The 21,548-nt window shown below is 43.8% G+C and overlaps 1 non-coding gene across 1 annotated transcript; it reads right to left on the bottom strand.

Annotated features, from left to right (window-relative positions):
- Positions 1 to 14,267: 14,267 nt before the first annotated feature.
- Positions 14,268 to 14,373, bottom strand: LOC144321367 (U6 spliceosomal RNA). The gene has a single exon (XR_013387035.1). It is a non-coding gene; the product is annotated as a U6 spliceosomal RNA (small nuclear RNA).
- Between the last annotated feature and the right edge of the window lie 7,175 nt (positions 14,374 to 21,548).

Here is a 21,548-nt window from a genome sequence, read left to right as displayed (position 1 = left end):
CTGCAACTTTACTCAATTCATTTATCAGTTCTAACAGTTTTTTGATGGCATCTTTAGGGTTTTCTATATGCAGTATATCATGTCATCTGAGAATAGGGACAGTTTTACTTCTTTCTTTCCCGTATGGTGCTTCTTTTTTCCCCCACCTATTTGCTGTGTGGCTAGGATTTCCAATACTATGTTGAATAAAAGTGGTGAGAGTGGACATCCCTGTGGTTTTCCTGATTTTAGAGGAAAAACTTTCAGCTTTCACCATTGAACATGATGTAAGCTGTGGGCTTGTCATATATGGACCTTATTATGTTGAGGTATATTCCCTTTATACCATTGTTGAGAGTTTTTGTCATAAATGGATGTTGAATTCTGTTAAATGCCTTTTTTTCTGCATCTGTTGAGAGGATCATATCATTTTATTACTGTGGTGTATCACATTGATTGATTGCAGATATTGAACCATCCTTGCATTCCTGGAATAAATTCCCCCCTTGATTATGGTGTATGATCTTTTTAATGTGTTGTTGAATTTGGTTTGCTAATATTTTATTGTTGAGGATTTTTACATCTATGTTCATCAGGGATATTGGCTTATAATCTTTTATTGTGGTGTCCTTGTCTAGTTTTGGTATCAGGTAATGCTGGCCTCATAAAATGAGTTTGGAAGTGTTCCCTACTCTTTAATTATTTGGAAGAGTTTGAGAAGGATAAGTGTTAAATGTCTATAAGTATTTTTTTTAAGTAGGCTCCAATGGGGCCTGAACTCTGAGATCAAGACCTTGAGATCAAGAGTTGGATGCTTAACCCACTGAGCCCCCCAGGTGCCCCAAGGTATTAAATTTTGAATATTTGATGGAATTTGCCAGTCTGGATCTGGACTTTTGTTTATTGAGAGGTTTTTGATTACTGATCTAATCTCCTTGCTAGTGATCATCTATTTAGATTTTCTGTTTCTTCATGAGGAAGAAGTCTTGGAAGATTGTAGGTTACCAGGAATTTATGTTTCTTCTATATTATGTAATTTGTTGACATGTAACTGTTCATTGTAGTCTCTTATGAATCTTTGTATTTCTGTGGTATCAGCTGTGACTTTTCTTTCATTTCTGCTTTTATTTTTTTGAGCCTTCATTCTTTTTTCTTGGTGAATCTAATTAAAAGCTTGTCAATTTTGTCTATCTTTTCAAAGAACCAGCTCTTAGTTTCAGGGATCATTTCTACTTTTTTAGTATCAAGTCCATTTATTGTTACTCTTTATTTTTTCCTTCCTTCTACTAACTTTGGGCTTCTTCTGTTCTTCTTTTTCTAGTTCCTATAGGTGTACTATATTGCTATTTGAGATTTTCCTTGTTTCTTGAGGTGGGTCTGTGTCGCTATGGACATGCCCCCTAGAACTGCTTTTGCTGCATCCCATAGATTTTTCACTGTTGTGCTTCAATTTTTTTGTTTGTCTCAAGGTTTTTTGTTTTTAACTTCTCCTTTGATTTCTTACTTGACCCATTGGTTATTCAGTAGCATATTGTTTAGTCTCCACAGTTTGTCATTTTCCCAGGTTTTCTTCTTGTAATTGATCCCTAGTTTCATACCATTGTGATTGGAGAAGATGCTTGATATGATTTTAGTCCTCTTAACTTTGCTGAGATTTGTTTTGTGGCCCGACATGTGATCTGTCCTGGGGAATGTTCCACATGCACTTGAGAAGAATGTGTATTTTGCTACTTTTGGGTGGGATATTCTGTATATATCTATTAAATCTATCTGGCCTAAAGTGTCATTTGGCCTCCCTTTAGCCTGAGGAGGGGCTCAGAGGTGGTGTCTCTATGCCTCTATTTCCTGAATATAGGAGTGCCACTGCAACCTCTAGATGTGTGGCAACCCTGAATCCTTTCTTACAGAAGACTGGGGTGGGTTTTAGTCTGCTGTCTGTGTAGTCTTCTGGGTGTGATAGGCTGCCAGGTGCTGTTTTTCTGATTGTTACAGTCCCATGGCATCCAGAAATGCAAACCTCTTTGGCCACCATGGCCAGGTGATCAAGGGGTGTCTCCTGTGAGAACTGCATTCATCTGCCAGTTTTAGTGAGGCTGTGGGAGAGTGCTGGGGACAGGTGCATTGTGAATTTAGCAGAACCTGAAAAGAGCAGAGGGACAGGACACAGCAGCAGCTTTAGTGAGGCTGTTTGCACATGTGCATCTGTGCTAGAAAGGTAGAGCGAGAGCACAAAAATGGCACATGTCAGCACCCCAAGAAAGTCTCACCTGGCCCCTGCTCTTCCAGTAGATGATTTAAGATTAGCAAATGAATCTTTTCCACATATAATCTAACCACTTTCAAACTGCTGCCTTTAAGCTGGGTCCCAGGATTAGCAAGTTCATGTGTGAACTGTCTTGAAAGTAGTATCTCAGATCCCCACAGCCTCTGAGGTCCCCTGGATATAAGCTCCATTGGTTTCCAAAGTCAGACATTCTCAAGGTCTCATCTGTCTGGTGCAGATTCCAGGGGTGGGGTGCCCAACGTGGAGCATGAACTCCTCACTCCTCAGGGAGAGGCTCTGGACCTGTGAAATCTCTCCTAGTGAGGATTGCCATACTGGGGGTGGGATTTTTGGCAAAACCACCTCTCTGACTCTCCTACCCATGTTGATGTGGTCCTTGATTCCCTTGTTGTGGGGGGAACTATTCATTTAGTTCTCAGTTCTTTTTCAATGGAAATTATTCCATATTGCAGCTGTAGATTTCCACTGGAGGAGATGAGTTCAGGGTCTTCTTATGCCACATATTGGACTGCCTCTGTGAATTAAAAACAAAAACAAAAACAAACAAACAAAAAACCACAATCAGCTATACAAAGAACTCTTCGAAGGCTTCTGAGAAAGAAAATGACTTTTTTTGAGTGTTTCCCAGGTCCTCAGGCCCTTATATTGCTGATCACCAGTTGCAATATGTGAGGTTTTCTGCATACGAAGCAATTGTCTGACATCAGACATAATTCAGCTCAGTTCTGACACCATCTACCTGGAGACAGCATCAGTTTGCACAGGTTAAAGGCCCAGTCCTACAAGACTGCCTCGCCCCCCACTTCACATGCCAATTGCAAATCCAGGTTGTCACTTGTGCTCCTGACTCACCAGCTATTGATTGGAGATTACAATGATTCCCTCCCTCTCTGGGCACTATGAATTTGCTAGGGCAGCTCACAGAACTCTGAGAAACATTTTTATATTAGGTTACCAGTTTATCGTAAAAGGATATAACTCAGGAACAGCAAGATGGAAGAGATTGTACAGGGATAGAGAAAGGGTCTTGGAGCTTCCCCATCTTCTCTGAGGATGCCACCTTCCCTATATCTCCACACATGTACCAACTCAGAATCCCTACAAACCCATCCTTTGGGTTTTTATGGAGGGTTGGGTTTTGTTACACAGGTGTGATTGGTAAAATCATTGGCCAGTCATGATGGATTTAACCTCCAATTCCTCTCCTTCTCCTGGAGGTCAGGAGTCGGTGGCACTGAAGTTCCAACCTTCCAGTCATATGGTTTGTTACCCTGGCAACTAGCCCCCATTCTTAGGTGCTTCCCAAAATCCCAAAAGTCATTTCAGTAACGTAAAATTGGGCATGGTTGCAAGGGGTTTGTTATGGATAGTAAGATGCTTTTATGGCTCTTACTACTTAGGAAATTCCAAGGGTTTTAGTAGCTCTGTGTCAGAAATAGGGATGAAGACCAAATATGTATCTCTTATTATTGATCACTTCTCCCCCAAACCCAGCCCCCACCAGCCTGCTACTGGGTACCTTGAATTGTATTCAGTGGAGTTGGGAGCATCTGCTCAGCATCTGGAGGGCAAGAACTGATCATATCCATTTTTGGATTTCTAGAGCCCAGCCCAGTGCCTTGCACCAAATATTTGCTTATGCATGATTTGGAATAAGGAGTAAATATTTGATTGAACACATCCAAGGGAACATGGAAACATGAATTTCCCCAAATGAGATAAAGCTGATCATAAGAAGACCTGAAACCAGCACCTGGCCAGAGGTCCCAGCAGCATCCAGCTCTTGTCCTAATAAGCATCCCATCCAACAAACATGAGTTCTACATCCCAGGATGAGATAACACCCCCTTCCTTTGGTTCTCAGACACAGGAACAAATGGAGTTGTAAGAGGCAACTTTTAGTACTTCCAATACTGAAACAGACTTAATTAAAAAATATTTCATTCTAAAAAAAATTTCATTCTGTTTGAGTTTCTTTATTATAATTTATGCAACTTCATTTTCCCCTTCCTTCTAAAAATCTAATTTTTTCGATTCTTTTAGGAAAGGCAAAAGCAGATTATATTTTTAAAGGCTTGGGATTGTAGGGTCATCTTTAATGAAAAACAATATGCTTTCTGTCTTTTTATAGATTTGTTTGCTGATTAAATACCTTGAACAAATCACGGCATGGAGAAAGAATTTGTAAACAAGTGAAATCAGGAGGTTCAGAATTCCAGCTCTATATCCTTTTATAACTGAACTGGAATATTTATATTTCTTCACACATAGCTGGCATGTTAGCCCAATACAGAAAATAGGGATATTATAAAATGCAAATAAATCCACATTTTCCTTTCTCCATAACACAGCAGGTACAGGGCTATTAGGAATAAAGGCCTTGGATATTTGAATGGTTTAAAAAAAAAACCCACCTTTAATGATTGGGCAATTTTCTATTTTGGAAAATGGTTCATTCTATTTTATAGGATGATTTCCCCAAACCTATATTTTGTGGATATTTTGCTAATGTGCCAACCCACAGCTGGAAAGATGGGCATGCACTTTCCACACCCCCGAAATGTGAGCTCATGCGTAGAGTGGCGGTCAGAGTCCTGTATCCAGGAACTCCAGGGAGAAGGATCTCACTGTTCCCTTCCTGATGAGGCTGGTGCAGACGGGACATTTAGGGAAGTGTTATCTGAGAGTCTACTGTCCATTTGCATGTCCACCCACTTACCTTCTGGATCCATCATTGTTGAACCAAGTTTAGTTTACTTATTTTCCCCCCACACTCACAGGACCTTGTATTATGTGCAGGTGGTGGGAGTGCAGAAATCAACCAGACTCAGAACTTGCCCTTGAAGAACACACCAAACTAATTGGAGAGACAAACAGAGGAGGAGAGAAGGGTTGGGTACGGAAAAATTGACAAAGATGTGGAATGGGTCACTTTTGAATCCTATCCTGGATGAGGGATCTGTCAATAAACAGTAATACTAATTGATGTAAATAGTGTGGTCCAATGTCACGGTCAGCTGACAGCCCTCTAGCATATCCCCATCTTGTGTCAGGGGCAGATGTTGCTAATCCATTGGAGTTGGTACAGGAGGACCCTGAGTTAGGAGGCAGGACACTTGTTTGCTGCTAACTCTCTGGAGAACAGAAGCAAGACTACTGAATTAGGGAACAATGGATGATCTTTAAAGCCTTTCCCAGGTCTGACATTTTAGCCACAAGTTGATTATGGAGGACATAGTTAAGTCAGTACACCTTGGTTGAGGACCTACTGTGTATTGACCATGTGTTATTCTGGGGATGTGAGAAGTGTAAGACATGGCCATACGGGGACACCTGGGTGGATCAATGGTTGAGCATCTGCCTTTGGCTCAGGGTGTGATCCCGGGGTCCTGGGATCAAGTCCCATATTGGGCTCCCCGCAGGGAGCCTGCCTCTCCCTCTGCCTGTGTCTCTGCCTTTCTCTCTCTGTGTCTCTCCTGAATAAATAAATAAAATCTTTTTTTTTTTAAAGGCATGGGCTTCAGGAGGAAGATGGGCATGTACACAGCAGATCCTAGTATCACCAGAATGCGAACAAAAAGTAATAGTGGTTTGATGAAGGGCTCTGGGAGATAGAGGAAGAAAAGATCAATTGTGGGGAAGACTGAGAAGACTTCATGGAAGAGGTGGCATGTCATCTAAGCCTTGATGAATGAAAAGGAATTCAGTAAGCAAAGAGGATTTGATTTGCCATTCAAGTGAAGAGATTCCTGTTCTATGTCAGGGTCTGTTGCTTCATCTGCAAAGTGGGAATGTAACAATCACCTTCATCAAGATTGGATTAGACAATGGCTGGAAATGTGCCTTAAAATGTGCCCTGTTAATGCTTTATTCAGATGCCCATTATGATTAGCTTAGGCATCAGTTCATTCAAGAAATATTTATTGAGCATCTACTATGCACCAAGAATACTCAAACCCAGGGGATAAAGAGGCAGGTGGGGAGGTGACACTTCTCCCTCTGAGAAGTCTGCATCCTGGTCAGCATTTCCAATTTTGTTGGCTATCCTAGTGTATGAGTGTGTCCATATAAGACGCCTTAAATTGTCTTCGGAAGTTGGTGAGTTTGTACATGATAAGTTTCACAGACAAGTGAGATGCTGGGTCTGAGTCTCTGGGATTTAGAACCCATATCATTTCCAGGAAACAATTTGTGCTGGGGAGTAGTAGCTCTGCTCTCCTGGAGATGTTCCAGAACTGGTTTTCTGATGTGTGTGTAGAAAGAAGCATCACCGTAAAGGCAAAGACCATGAGATCATGTGCCGTGGAGGGTTTCCCGTAGCGCCTGGCCAGCGGTGGGTGCTCTGCAGACACCGGCTCATGTCTGAGATCGCCTGCAGGCTGCAGGGCATTCTTATCACCATGGTAAGAACCGGAGCCTCCCAAGAGCTCACAGACACCCCCCTTATGAGTGTGGGGACCGAGGGTTGCCAAGGTGAATGTCTGCCACGGGGGTACACAGCGTGCATGTGGCAGGGCTGCCCTAGCTCCACGGGGCCCAGCATTTGATGTCTGTCTCAACCTCAGCAGCTGGTCAGCTCTTCCACCTGGGGGTTGCCTGGTTCCCTGCTTTGGCCTCATGAGGAGAGTTGAAAGTAATCAGGGTGAGGGGCTAAGCCTGGAGCCTGACTTCGGCCAAGTCCTGGCTTCGCTGCTTACTAACCTTGTGTCCTTGGTCATGTCACCTCTGTGAACCTCAGTTTCCTATCTGTAGCATGGGGATTTGAGGGACTAACTGAGGCAGGGAGGCAGGAATGGGGTGTGAGGTGGGAGGGAGGAGACATTCAGAGGAAGCACGAGGCCAAGACTGGCTGTGAGACCAGCCTTAACACCTAGCAGGTGCCTCTCAGCTCCTGCAGAGTCAGGCACCAGCCTCCAGAGAGAGAGGGCTCTGGGCTGCTTTGTCATCCACCCCCGAAGCTGCCACTGCCAGGCCGGGCGCACACGGTGTCCTAAAACGCTCTCTGCCTCTCTTGAGCTGATACATACTTGTCGTGGGCGATGTTCCCACTATCAGACATTTGGTAGAATCATAAAAATCCATTCCCACCCTGCTTAATACATTTGCATGTTTCTTCTTTGACAGGCCTGGGCGCGTTGGATTTGGGGTCCCACTGTCTTGAGGCCCACGCTTCTGGTATGCTTGGGACGTAAAGGTGTGTGGGAACTGCCTGGGCCTCTGAAACAAGAAAAGAGAAGACAGGGTCAAGGGCAAGAGTGAAAGTGGAGCCTAACCCTGTGCTGTGCCCATTTGCCTCTCTGCAGCCTCCCAAGTTAGTAAGAGGCTCGCACACATTCAGTGCTTAAGCCCTGTTTCTTTCTTTTCTTTCTTTCTTTCTTTCTTTCTTTCTTTCTTTCTTTCTTTCTTTCTTTCTTTCTTTCTTCTTTTCTTTCTTCTTTCTTTTCTTCTTTCTGTCTTTTTTTTATTTATTTATAATAGTCACACACACACACACAGAGAGAGAGAGAGAGAGAGAGAGAGAGGCAGAGACACAGGCAGAGGGAGAAGCAGGCTCCATGCACCGGGAGCCTGACGTGGGATTTGATCCAGGGTCTCCAGGATCGCGCCCTGGGCCAAAGGCAGGCGCCAAACTGCTGCGCCACCCAGGGATCCCTGTCTTTTTTTTTTTTTTAAAGATTTTACTTATTTATACACACACACACACACACACACACACACACACACACAGGCAGAGGGAGAAGCAGGCTCCATGCAAGGAGCCCGATGCGGAACTCGATCCCAGGACTCTGGGATCACATACTGAGCCAAAGGCAGACGCTCAACCACTGAGCCACCAGGCGTCCCTTAAGCCCTGTTTCTAACCACGTGCCCACAGTTAATCTCTCTGAGCCTCAGTGTTTATGAAACGGGTATAATAAAAATGCCCACCCTTACAGTTAAGTGATTAAATGGAGTGATGCATGAAGACAGCTGTGCCCCATGCCCAGCTCATGGCGAGAACTCAGTGCATGCTCTAATACGAAGGCATTAATATTACAAGTCAGCAAACATTGTGATTCTATGGTAGGAGCCATATCCATGTATCTCACTTAAAAAAAAAATCACAATAACCCTGGCCGGGGAGGTTGTTATTGTATCTTTATTTTGTACATAAGGAAACCAAGGCTTAGGGAGGGGCATGGCATAGCCAAGTGAAACCCTGGGAGTTTGCTAGAGCCCCCAGTGTGACCCTCCCGCTGCATCCACCTGAGCCCTGGTTCATGGCTTGCAGGACTCCTGGGGGTGGGCCGTGTACTGAAGCAGCCCTGGCTGGAGAGGTGGACTTGAGGAGGTCGGTTGAGTCATCCAAAGCACCGTGTCAGCCCAGGCTGTTACTGATGCTTCTGGAGGGCCCGCCCTCTGGCAATATGAATGTGTTGGTTCCTGAGGACTGAAAGCCTCAAGCATGTGCGGCCCTCAAACCTCAGAAAGGGTTTGGCTGCTGTGGCTTTTCTGGCAATAAATGCTGTTGATTTATTTTTCAAGCCAAGTGGCTAGTTGAGCACACCAGCTACAACCTGCTATTAGAAGCTCCTCACTGTGGTGTACGTGGAGGGCTTGGAGGAGAGCCCCCAAGGGTGGTGGGATCCTAGCATTGCTCTCTTCTTTCCTCCAGGTTGGCACGTGGCTGGAGTAGGGAACACACAGTGAGCGTCTCTTCGTGGCAGGATTGTGCAGATCCCCCTCGGAGCTCATCTGAGACTTGTGAGTCCAATCACATTTGATATTGGCTTGGAGGACTGTGTCCTCCTCTGAGAGGGGTGCCCAGGACTCCTAACTGCCAGGTCAGCAACCTTTTCAGTCCTTAAGTGCTTCCAAACACTGCTATGGGACCAGCTTTGGGAGAATTTCCTACAGATATTGATGCAAATGCTGAAGGGTGGGCCCCAAAGCACTTGTGGTGATTCTATTGTCTGCCACCATGGATAGCCTTGTCTACCTCTGTCCACTCCTCACAGAATGGATGCTTTATGGGGTAAGGTTCTGGCTCTTCTTGTTCTCCAATATATCCTCAGTGTCTAGAATGGAGTGTTCTGGAATCACATATAACAGGTGCTCAAGGTATTGAGTGAATGGAAGGATGGATGGTTGTATCAGTGGATGCTGGGTGGATTTAGCCTTAACTTGGACATATATTAGGGGAGCCATTACTGATCCCTGGCTCTGCCCCAGAAACTGGTATAAAATCTTGTTCTCAACATCTGCTTAATCAGGGAGATGGATTTGATTATCCACTAAGCATCTCCCCTTCCTATGCCTAGGGTTTGGCATAGGCCTGGAATCATAGGTAAATGTTAGTTTTTGTTGAGATGAATAGCTGGCATGGAACTTAAACCATCAAGTGAAAGATTCTTTTGTGCCAAGTCCTGATGCTCCTCCCACTATGCCTTCTATGTTTCGAGAGAACCCTCTGTGTATGGAAGAAATGCAATCACACCATAGATGCCCAGCACACATAAAAGTTCTCACTATAGTAATCATCTCAATTAAGGACAGAGTGCTAACCTCTAAATAACCAGAGGAGCATGCATCTCTGTTGAATTTATAGGCTAGGAACAAAGCTGGACGTTTGGGGTCTGCGGCAAGCTGTAGACATTTGTATCAGTCAGGATAAGGTTAGGTTATACTGTATAACAAATAGCCCTAATATCTCAATGGTTTAATAGAATCAGTGTCTGTTGCTTACACTGTACAGTTTAGTGGGTAAGATGATGAGTCACATGAATAAAAGAGAAAATTATGATTGTGATCATAATTTCCTTCAAAAGGGAGTGTGATACACTGATTGCAAAAATAGTTCCAGCCCTGCACCTTTCCTGTGCAATGTGATTTTTCAGTTCATCCTATTAAGAGGTGGAAGCCATTTCTCCAGCCCAGGCCTGCGGGATGGCCCGTGACCTGCTTTGGCCAATGGAATGCAGTGACAGTGATGCTGTACCAATTCCAAGTTGAGGTGTCAAGAGTCCTTATGTGCTTCTGCCACTGCCATGAGAATATGGCCAGGCGAGCCTGTTGGGAATATGGGCCAGGTGAGACCATGTAGGGCATGGCAGTGCCATACCAGCTGAACCAGCCTCCAACTTTGATTCACCAGCTGACCTCAGATATAATCGTGAACCCACCTGAGATCAGCTGAGCTTGGCTCAGCTCAGCAGAACTGTCCAGCTGACTTACAGTGTTAGATAAATAATATATTGTGGTTGTATAAAGTTTTGGGGGTGGTTTTGTTTCACAGCATTATCATGGTAACACTTGACTGATACAGGAAGCTCCATGAGAATGTGTAATCAGTGAATTTGACTAGTCTGGGAAGTCAGGGAGGGCTTCCTCAGGGAAGGCTTCCCTGAGGAAACAAAGACTGAACTGAGACCTGATGGCAGATCAGAGTCGGCATGAACTAGATGAAGGGGTGGAGAAGAGTATTCCACAAAGGGAGGACAGTGCGTGTGCAAAGGCCCAGTGGTGGGAGGAACTTGGCCTATTCAGGAACTGACTGAGGCCAGTGTGGTGGGCAGCAGCAGCAGCAGAAGCAGCAGGAATCTGGCTCCCCTTCCCACACCTCTATAAATAAACCTTTTCATTTCTAGGGAACTCAACATCCCACTTATCATGAGCAATACTAATGATACCACGCTCTTCACCATGGCTAGGGCTGATGTTTGCATAAGACAAGCCTTGAAGGCTCTGCTTTCATGGGTCCCAGGGGAACCAAGTGGGTGACCCAAGATGGCAGAGCTGAAAGTATTCTTAGAGATTGTCTGGACCAACCTGTTCTTTAATGACTGGGAAGCAGAGGCCTGCAGAGGGTGTGTGACTGGCTTAGGGTGTTCTGGGGATGGCCACGTGTGTGCAGGACAATACACCCCTTTTTTTTTTTTTCCATATGTGACCTGTGTGATCTGGGTAAGCTTATAAGGCCCTGTGCTCAGGGGTTTGGAATTTTTATGTAAGAGCAGATATCTGCTAGATGATTTCATTTTGTTCTTGAAAAAAACCTTAGGTAACATGTATGGTAGGGTTGGTGATGCCCATTTTAAAGATGAAGAGATGGAGGCTTAGAGAAGTTAATGCTTGGCCAGGTAGAGTTGGTTGAGTTGGAAATTAAACCACATTGAGAACTATGTCTTCTTTGTTTTCATATCTTCAGGCTCACAGCCGGCGCTGAAGAGGTGGAGTGTGGTGTGATTCAAGCTGTATTTTCACACCATGAATGTCTAGAGAGCAGAGGATGGATGGGAAGGGGTTGAGGCAGGAGTTCTGGTCGTAAGAGAATAAGTGTCTGGTAAAGATGGGGGTTCAGGGATCATGGAGACAAGGTGTTTGCAAAATAGATGTTTTCAAGTTCCCACAAAATGTCATGCAGTATCTAGAGTGCATTTAGATGAGATGGGAGATTACGGTCTCATTTTTCCAAGTCTCCTGCCTGGAATTCCTCATCTGGAAATAGAGTTTGTAATACTGTCCTCCTAATGATTGCTAAAGTTCCAAGGAGATACAAATGCTTAAAAAAGACACTGTGTTCAATCTTAAAAATATGAAGAGTAATGTAACTAATACTAATACACTATCTAGAATTTTAACAAATGTTCATGTTTTGTTAAACGGGCTTTGGATTTTTTGTTTGTTTTGGAAACAAAATCTTTGACAGTTATATTGACTCTCCATTGTACCCTTCTCCAAATCTGTTTTTCTCACTTCCTGCCTGAGGCCACACTCTCTGGAATTGGATGCATCCTTTCTGTACTTTTGCTACACATGAACATATCCATAAATGGTAAATGCTTTTGCTCTGTGTTTTAAACCTGTATATACCTGGCATCACGCTGTATCATACTACAACGTGGATATTCTAATAGATAAATTTAATCCATTTAACTTTATTGTGATTCTTGTTTTATTTTATTTTATTTAAATTCAATTTGCCAATATACAGTATAACACTCAGTGCTTTTTTCTTTATTGTGATTCTTTATGGACTTTTTTTTTTTTACATAAATACATTTTCTTGATCACTCTATTTTGTCCTTTCATTTGCCTTCTATTGTAGTAGGTGGCATATTCTAGCCTGCATATCAAACCTGGCCTGCCACCTGTTTTTGTAAATAAAGCTTTATTGGAACATAGTTATGCTCATCGATTTATATATGGTCCATGGCTGCTTTTGCATCACAGTGGCAGAGTTGAATAGTTTTGACAGGAACTATATAGCTGTCAAAGCTGAAAATTTTTACTATCTGGCCCTTTACAGAAAAATGCCTAGCCCTGTCTGTAAGGTTGATTTTAGTTTTTGTAAGTACAGGTTTGGAAGAAATGCATTCTACATTAATAATTTTAGCAGTTGTCCTTAAAATTTTAAGGTGAATATTTAGTGAAATCCAGCTCTCTGCATCCTCTGCCCTAATTACTGTGAACTTAGAATCCTTTAAATTCTGAACTCTTTCAAGAATATAAATGTTGTTTAATATTTTAATTCTACCCCATTTTTACTCCTCCTTTAGTCATTCTCACTTCCTTTCAGTTGATATTTATTTGGATTTCCAATGACTTACCAATTTGTAGACTCATACTACCTCGTGTACTCCCTTACTTCTTTCTGACTCTGTTTTCTTGTCGTGGCACTTTTCTTTAGTTAAAAATCTGTGGGTGGATAAAGAAGATGTGGTTTATGTATACAATGGAATATTACTCAGCCATTAGAAATGACAAATACCCACCATTTGCTTCAACATGGATGGAACTGGAGGGTATTATGCTGAGTGAAGTAAGTCAATTGGAGAAGGACAAACATTCCTCATTCCTCATGAATGTTCTCATTCATTTGGGGAATATAAAAAATAGTGAAAGGGAATAAAGGGGAAAGGAGAGAAAATGAATGGGAAATATCAGAAAGGGAGACAGAACATGAAAGACTCCTCACTCTGGGAAATGAACTACGGGTGGTGGAAGGGAAGGAGGGCGGGAGGTGGGGGTGACTGGGTGACGGGCATTGAGGGGGGCACTTGACGGGATGAACACTGGGTGTTATTCTGTATGTTGGCAAATTGAACACCAATAAAAAATAAATTTATTATTAAAAAAAAGAAAAAATCTGTAGGTGATGTGTCTGTCCTTCTCCATGTGTATCTGAATATGTCCTTTACAGCTCTCACGTGAATGGTGGGCTTATTTTCTGTAAGTCTAAAAGATTGTATCATTGTCCTCTGGACTTGAAAAAGAATGGTGGGAGGTCTGCTATCACTCAGTCCTTCGTCTTTTCTCTCTACTAGTTTTCAAGCTTTCATCCTTTGTCTTTGATGTTTGATGGGCCCACTATACTTTATTTCTATTGTTTTGAGTCAATATGAGGACTTCTGTTTTTTTTTTTTAATTCTGCAAAACTGTCAGCTGTCAGCTCTCTAAATGTTGTCTCTCTTCTACATTCTTTTTTAAAAAAGATTTTATTTTATTTATTTTTGAGAGAGAGAGAGCAAGAGTGAGCAAGTAGGAAGAGGAGCAGAGAGGATGGGAGAGAGAGGGAAAAGAGTCTCAAGCAGACTCTGCGCCCAGTGCAGAGCCTGATCTCAAGACCCTGAGACCATGACCTGAGCCAAGACCATGATCTGAGCCAAAACCAAGAGTCAAATGTTTAACCAACTGAGCCACCCAGGAGCCCCTCCTACATTTTTTATTGTTTTTCTTTCTATCACTTGTATTAGATATTGTAGGTAAAGCTGTATGGAATTCCTGATAGTCAATCACTTGAAACCTATGAAGAGAGTACAACTTAACATATTGGAGCTCCTCTTTCTTTCTTTCTTTCTTTCTTTCTTTCTTTCTTTCTTTCTTTCTTTCTTTCTTTCCTTTCTTTCTTTCTTTCTTTCTCTTTCTTTCTTTCTTTCTTTCTTTCTTTCTTTCTTTCTTTCTTCTTTCTTCTTTCTTTCTTTCTTTCTTTCTCTTTCTTTCTTTTTCTCTCTCTTTCTTTTTATAAAATATGAAACACCTCATGAATTTGCATGTCATCTTTGTGTAGGGCCATGTTAATCTTCTCTGTATCATTCCAATTTTAGACTATGTGCTGCCGAAGTGAGCATAGGAGCATCTCTTTTTATTATGATCTCAAATTATTGTGTCATATTATCCACGTAAGTTATTTCTTTCTTTCTGCATTCTGTGTGATTTCCAAATGTCTATTTTAGAGTTCAACATTTTTGCTTCAATGTGTCTATTCTTCTACTTAACTATTTAACTTTTCTACCTTAATGATTACATTTTTCATTTTTAGAATCTCCGTTTAGTTCTTTTCAGATGTGCCTTTGCTTTTACATTCCATCTTGGTTTTGTATGTATTTTTTCCTACTTCTCTTCAAAGATTTTACATATGCTTAATGTTTCTTTTAATTTTTACTTTTATTTCTAGTTCTTAAGGTGAATTTCTCTCATTTGTTCTGTCTTTTGATTATTACTAGACCTCAGGATGTTTTTTTTTTTTTTTTTTTTTTTTTTTTTTTTTTTTTTTGCTCCTGTGGATTGTAATTTTTTGTTGTGAGTTCATCTTTAAAGGGGGCAGATTTCATAGAAGCCTTGTTCTCTTGAATTTTGGAGGGATCCCTTAGGAGGAATCACATAAGAAGCTACTCAGAATCCTGTGAGTTTTGTCAGTTCTGGACAAATTTTATAACGTTTCAGCTTGGAGTTTCATGGGCAGGATATGCTTCATGGTTCCTGGCTTTCTGAAAGGACTCAGAGGCACATAAGCCTGAAGTCTTATTCTTCCCTTGGACTCCAGCTCCTATATAACCAGTTCCAATATCTTGTAAGACTTTTTTCTTCAGCTTTCAGGAACTGCTCTGGTTTGGGTTTTATCTTCGTTTTGACCTCCTGGAGATTTTCCTTTCTCTACTTTTGAAATTGATTTTGTATTTAAATAGTTTACTGTTACATTGTATCCAACATTTTTATTTGTTTGAACTGGGGGTGGGTGGGGTGGATAGGTGTCTTTCCCTGTCTGTTCAGCCTACCATACTGACTGGATGTCTGAGGCTCATGAACTGTTATTCTCATGGATATTTTTATTATCGTGAAAGAAATGTCTAAGTTTTCATAGATAAGGTATGAGGTGCCTAATTTCCATTCCTAAAGGAGGAATTTTAAAAATAATTTGCCTCTATTGAACTTATTCTCAGTCTCTGCCTCCCAACACCCTCACAGAAATGATGTTTAGCAATCAGTCACCCATGCAATCTTCATCTGTCCAAATCCAACAGGCAGTTCTCTGTTCTCCTCTTGCTCACTTGGCCACCTGGCCTTTCCCCTCTTCCCCAAATTCTTTCCCTTCAATGCTTCCAGGACACTGCACTCTCCTGGCCCACCATATCACTGGCCCATATCACTGGCCAACCATTCCCACACTCCTTGATCTAGCTTCGAAAGGTTAAGCTTCTTTTCTCCAGATACCATCAAATTTCATGGCTCCACTGGGTATTATTCTATATGTTGGCAAATTGAACACCAATACAAAATAAATTTATAAAAAAAAATTTCATGGCTCCACCTCCAAGCTATATCCCCAAATTAATATGCTTCTCTTATCTCCATTGTGGCTATGATAGTCCATTATCTTTGGCTAGACTGAGAAAAGTGTCTTAACTGGTCTTGTTTTCCTGCATATCTTACTGTGATTCTGTCCCCATTGAGCAGTCAGGATGCAAATCAGTCCTGCAGTTTCACTACTTAAAACCCACAGGTGGCTTCCCATTGAGCTTAGAATAAAGCCCAATATAACCTCTTGTCATGACCTTCAAGGCATCCCCTAATCTGGCTGTTGTGTTCCCTTGTAGCCTCTCCTCTTCTACTCCCTGCTAGCTCACATGTTCTATCCTGACCATCTCATTCTGCCCCAGGGCCTTTGCACTTGCTGATCCTTTCATCTGGAACACTTTGCCTCAGCCATCTTTCCATGGATATCTCTTTCATACCACTCAGCCTCAGTTCAAATGCCAACTCCTCAGAGAGGCCTTCACCAGTTACCCTTGCTGAAGTTGCCCAGCCCCTCCCCTTGTCACTCTCTACTGCACTAACCTCTGGTCTTTAAGCTTTCAATATCCAGTATGATCTCATTTATGTCTTTATTCATTTATGGTCTCATCCCAACAAAAATGTGAGCTATACCAGGGCAGGGTCTGAGTCTGCCTTGTTTACTGTTGATTTTCCAATATTGAGAACAATGCCTGGCACTTAGTAGGTATTCAGCAATTATTTTTTTAAGGAATGGGTGAATGTACTTTGTGCTTTACGTAAATCATGTCTCTCAAGTTTTTCAACAACCCTAAGGTAAGACTTACTGTGCCCATTGTAGAGATGAGGAGAGAGGATCCTCTGAGATTCCTAAGATTCTTAGAGTTCTAAAGCCAGGAATGAACAGAGCTAGGCATTAAGTTTTCCTGGCTGGATCCAAAGTCCATGCTCATTCCCTTGTATCAAATTGCCTCTTGTGGGCAGATTTGGGATTTGGGTGCAGAGGTCAAAACACAAACAGTTGTTGAGTCAGGATGTCCCTTTTGTCTGAGAACAAAACCTTTTATTTAAGCCAGTGAAGAACATCCAAGTCCCCGAAGTCCCAGCACCGGATGGCATGCTTCCTTGAAAATGCCCACACAATGGTCGGCATTATGCAGAGGCATTTTTTTAATCAACTCTGTTTTGGAGTCTTTCGAACCATAAAAAGACCAGTGTGAAACCACAAAACTTCTATGTTTCTTGCACTCTTAAAACTAAAGAAGAAGGAAAAAAAAAGGGGAGGCGGGATTATTTGAACCATATTTTGCAAACGCTAGCTTCTCTCCCAGTCTGAGGCGGCTAGTGCCAAGTTGCAACTCGCCGCACATTTTTATGGGTCGAGTTATTAACCTTTGCAAGCAGCTGCCTACAGTGGAATTATTGACAGGGCCTAGGTCTCTGGGCAAAAGTAGGCATTGCTGCAATACCCACCAAATGCAGAGCTGCAGAGCTCTCCACTCTGGCTCTAGAGATTGAAAATATCCTTTGGCCTCACATGCTTCCTGGCACTGCAGAGAATTCCCTTGTTCTTTCATTCACTCAAGAGTTGGAAGTTCTAGGAGTTGACACTAGCAACGTGTTGGGCCACAAGGTAGGCCCAGATAAAAGGAGCGTGCGTCTTGGGGCCTATGTTACCCAGAAATAGTATGGAGTCAGACAAAGGGCTGTTCAGTTTGATGGAATAGAATTTGAACCCTGGCTTCCTGGACAGACACTCTCTCTGGTGACTGTGGGCCAGTGACTTGACCTGGCCCATTCCCAGTTTCATCTGTATAATGGGGCTCCTTTCCTTGTAGGCTGGGCATGAGGATTCAATGAGGCATTGCATGGGAGAGAACAAAGAGTTTGTGAGACCACTGTGTGAACCCAGCTGCCTAATCTTAGATAGATTAGACTAAATATCTCTTAGACTTGGTTTCCCCATTTCACTGGGTTATGCAGAGGGTTAAATGAGAGAATGAGTATGAAGCTCTTGGCACAGAGCCTGGTTCATCATTCTCAATAAATGTATCCCATTTTTGTCTTCTTTCTAATAACCTATTCCTAGGGTAGTAGATGATACCGAGCAGGTCCAAAACGAGAATCATCGATATTATGAATGTGTTCTTAGGCTGTTTGGCTAACTTAAGGAATTCTGGGTTGGTAATCATAATGAAGTTGTGTGTGTGTGTGTGTGTGTGTTTCACTTAAACCTAGAAAAATTGGAAAAAAGAAGAAAATCCTTTGTTCAGTGGAGAACATGTTTCAAAGAAAAAGTCATCAGCCAAGAATATTCAGAACCTTTTGTTATGTTTCGAAGAGATGATTATTTTGTAGGCTCTGAGGCACTTAAACTCTGTCCAGAAATTCCTTTGGTAAATAATAATAATAGAAAATATCCTTTGGAAATAATAGAGGGGATTTAGCAAATGCCTTTCTTTCACGGATCTCAAAGGCTTTCACGTAATTTTAGGGCTTTAGCGATTTTCTTAAAAGGGTTCGACTTTCTTTCCTTTATCAGCCAGAGTTATGTTTACAGGAACTGTAGAACTTTAGAGCTGGAACAGGTCCTAAGAGTGATTCTGTCCAGCCTGTCTACTATACCAGTAAGAGAAACTGAGGCCCAGAGAGGTAACGATCAGCTGCTAGCACTGGAGTGTAGGACCCCTGGAACCAGCTCAGTGCTCTTTCTAAGAGCAGGCTTCCTCATGCCTATGGCTTCCACATTCTCAGAAAGGCATTTGAAGGCTGATGCCATATTGATGTTTGGCACGTGTTTGCTCTTTTCACCTTTGGGCATTTGCCTGTGCATGTTTGACCAGGAAGGGCAGGTGAGCAACAAGGGCACGGACTTCTCCATGGGGCTCTTGTCCTGGAGTGCGAGTGCCCAGGCAGGCAGGGGACCATCCCTGGCTTTGGAGTCAGGTTGGAAGCTCAAACGCTAGCTGTGATCTTGGGTGGTTCACCTAAGTGCTCTTTGCCTTGCCTTTAGTAGTTAATAGTTACTTGGGTAGGTTTTTGGGTTAGAGTCAGGAGCCCGTGTGCCACGTTCATCCATCCCTAGAGGGTGGACTGTCATTATCCACACCCATGTCAGATTTGTCTCCCCAATTTAAGGTACATCATTTTATATCTTCCTGTTTTTGACTCATTTCCTCATGGAGTCTTCATTCCGTCATTCAACAGACATCCTAAACCCAGTGGCCTGCTCGTTTTTTGTCCTGTGTCATGCGTGGTGGTCAAAATGAAACATGGATCCTGCCATTATGGACTGTTCTCAGGAAAACCAGAGCAGCCGATCAGTAGCACCGGTGCAGAGCTGTGTAACCGTCAGGGCGAGGCAGGTATATGCTGCAGTAACAAACACCCCCCACACGCCATGGCTAAGATACAACAAAGCTGGACCTTGGGTCTTGCTACACATCTAACACTAGTCAGCAGGAAGGCTCCATGTGTCACAGCTCCTCAGAAGTGTGGACTGATGCAGAATCGCCTCCACACGGGCCTTTGTGATCACGGAAGCAGCACGAAAGGGGAGACTGGCGAGTCACACCAGACACTTAGAGCTTCCACTAGAAATGACACACGTTGTTTCTACTCATATTTCGTTGGCCAAAGCCAGTCATATGGGCACACCTGACTTCAAAGGGGGTGAGGCGCTGCCTTCTATCACGTGTCTGGAAAGGGAACTGGCAAATCTGTGCGCCTTGCTTTGCGCATCCGTAAAAGCAGGAAGCAGGGCCAGCGGGCACCATGCATCCCGAGGCAGTGCTCGGTCCTGTCTCCTGTGTAACGGGAGCAGGAATCACTCATGTTCACCTTCAGAGAGTTGGCGGGGAAGTGGGTGTAGCCAGTGCTTAGAACTAATTTAGATTTCTGATTTCCAGAGAGATGCCTTTATTTTGGGCCTCCTTTCCCTTCTGCTCTTAAATTCTGGCAGAAGTATTTTCAAGGTTATGGTTATTACATCAATTATTTTTCTAATTTCTTTTTTGAGTGAAATCCATTTTTGCAGAGCGAAGAAGGAGTGGTGTGAAAGGGGTTTAGTAAGGGGAGGGAAGCCATAATTTTGGCAGGAGAATCGTGACACTTTCAAAGTGAGTAATTATGGATGGGGTGAGCTTGAAACCAACTTTCACAGCAAATTCCCCTGCTGTTTCCAATTGGTTTTGTTGGTTAGCTTTAAATCTTGCCCTGGCTTTTTCCACTGCTGCTGGAAATCCTCGCCCCACGGCTGTCGGCCCCTAGGGTTGGCAGCCGCATTTCCAGCACTGGTGAAGGCATGGGAGTCGTCTTGAAATATGAACTTGGAGATTGGTTTCTGTGCAAATCTCAGGCCACCATCTGCGGGTGTGCCAGGGACCCCCTTGAAGGCCTTATGACAGAGCTGAATTCCAAATGATAGAAACATATCTTAGTTTAGGGGGACCCCTTGCTCTGGGGGTTGAGTCTGCCTTCTAAGGGGAACACTAGAGCCACTGGTGATCATCGCCTGTCCACCTTGTTACCCCCATGTGGTCCCTGGAGTGTCCCTTGCCTTCCCATGATGGTCCTCTCCTAGCTGCTTGTGGATCAGCAGGGAGGCCCAGGGGCATCTTCCCAGGCCCCTGAGAGCTATTTGTGGTCACATCCCTGCTCGTGGGGCCCTGTTGGTAGGGGCTTGCCATCTCCCATGCTCTCTTGGAAACAAGGCAGAGGTCCACTCTGCCCTCAGACTGACCAGACTCCACCTCCACGTTGCAGCCCAGACTCGGCTATCTTCTCCATCAAAAATGCCAGTACCCAACTCTCTGACTTCATGTTTGACTCAAGGAGTTGTCTCCTGCTATTGATTGGCCTTTAATCTCCAATGATGAGCACCTGGGGCACAGATAAAGGCCAAGCAGCCCCAGTTGGGATTAGCATCACCCCTCCGGCTTGGGGGCTGGAGCTGGGGACTCTTGGATGGCCATCCTCCCACACGCTGGAGGCCTGGTGCTGATGGGGCCTCCTTCCTCAGCCTGGGGCCCACAGGCTGCCTCCATTGGATGCTCCTGATCTTCAAGGCTGAAGTCAGACTCCATGCCCCTCTGCAACTTTCCTTGGCATCCCTGCCTCACCATGCTTCGGTGTTCCCATTTCAGAGCTTTTCACTGTGTTTGAGTCTGCTTGTTGGGCCAGGACAGGGCCATCTTCCTCCATCCATCAGGGTTGGGCGGGAGGAGCAGAACCACTTGAGAGCATGTGGTCTGCTGTAGGGACCTGGTCTCCCACAACTGTGGGAGCTGTGCAAGCAGTCCCCGTGCATCTGTTGGCTTTACTTCCGACGCTGGAGTTTCCAGTGTGCAGAGCAGAGGGTTGGGAAGGGATGAGGGATGTGAAGTGGGAAGTGGGGACGTCAAGAGTCAGTTGGAATCACACATAGTGCTGCAACCTGTGGGAACGGACGGGAGCCTGAGCCAGTTTTTCTGCCTCCAACACTGATCATGTTCTCCAGGCTGTCCTGCCTGAAGGAGCTGCAGGTCCTCACGGAGAAGCGAAACACACGGCAGCCCGGGGCTGGAGAGCTGCAGGAGCATGTGGGAGATGATGGGGCAATTGCAGCCTCACCTCACGCTGAGGTATGTGAGCTACAGAAGTGCTCACCTAGGAGGCTGAGCTTGAAGACAAGAGTGGCTGCCACTTTACCGCCCCCCGCCCCAAGCGTCCTGTGAGGATGTGTCTGTGGCCCCTTCTAACTGGAAGGCTTCAG

This window comes from Canis aureus, chromosome 9 (assembly GCF_053574225.1).
Source record: "Canis aureus isolate CA01 chromosome 9, VMU_Caureus_v.1.0, whole genome shotgun sequence".
Lineage (NCBI taxonomy): Eukaryota > Metazoa > Chordata > Mammalia > Carnivora > Canidae > Canis > Canis aureus.
Note: the sequence above shows the minus strand (reverse complement) of the source record. Positions and strands in the feature narration are given on the sequence as shown.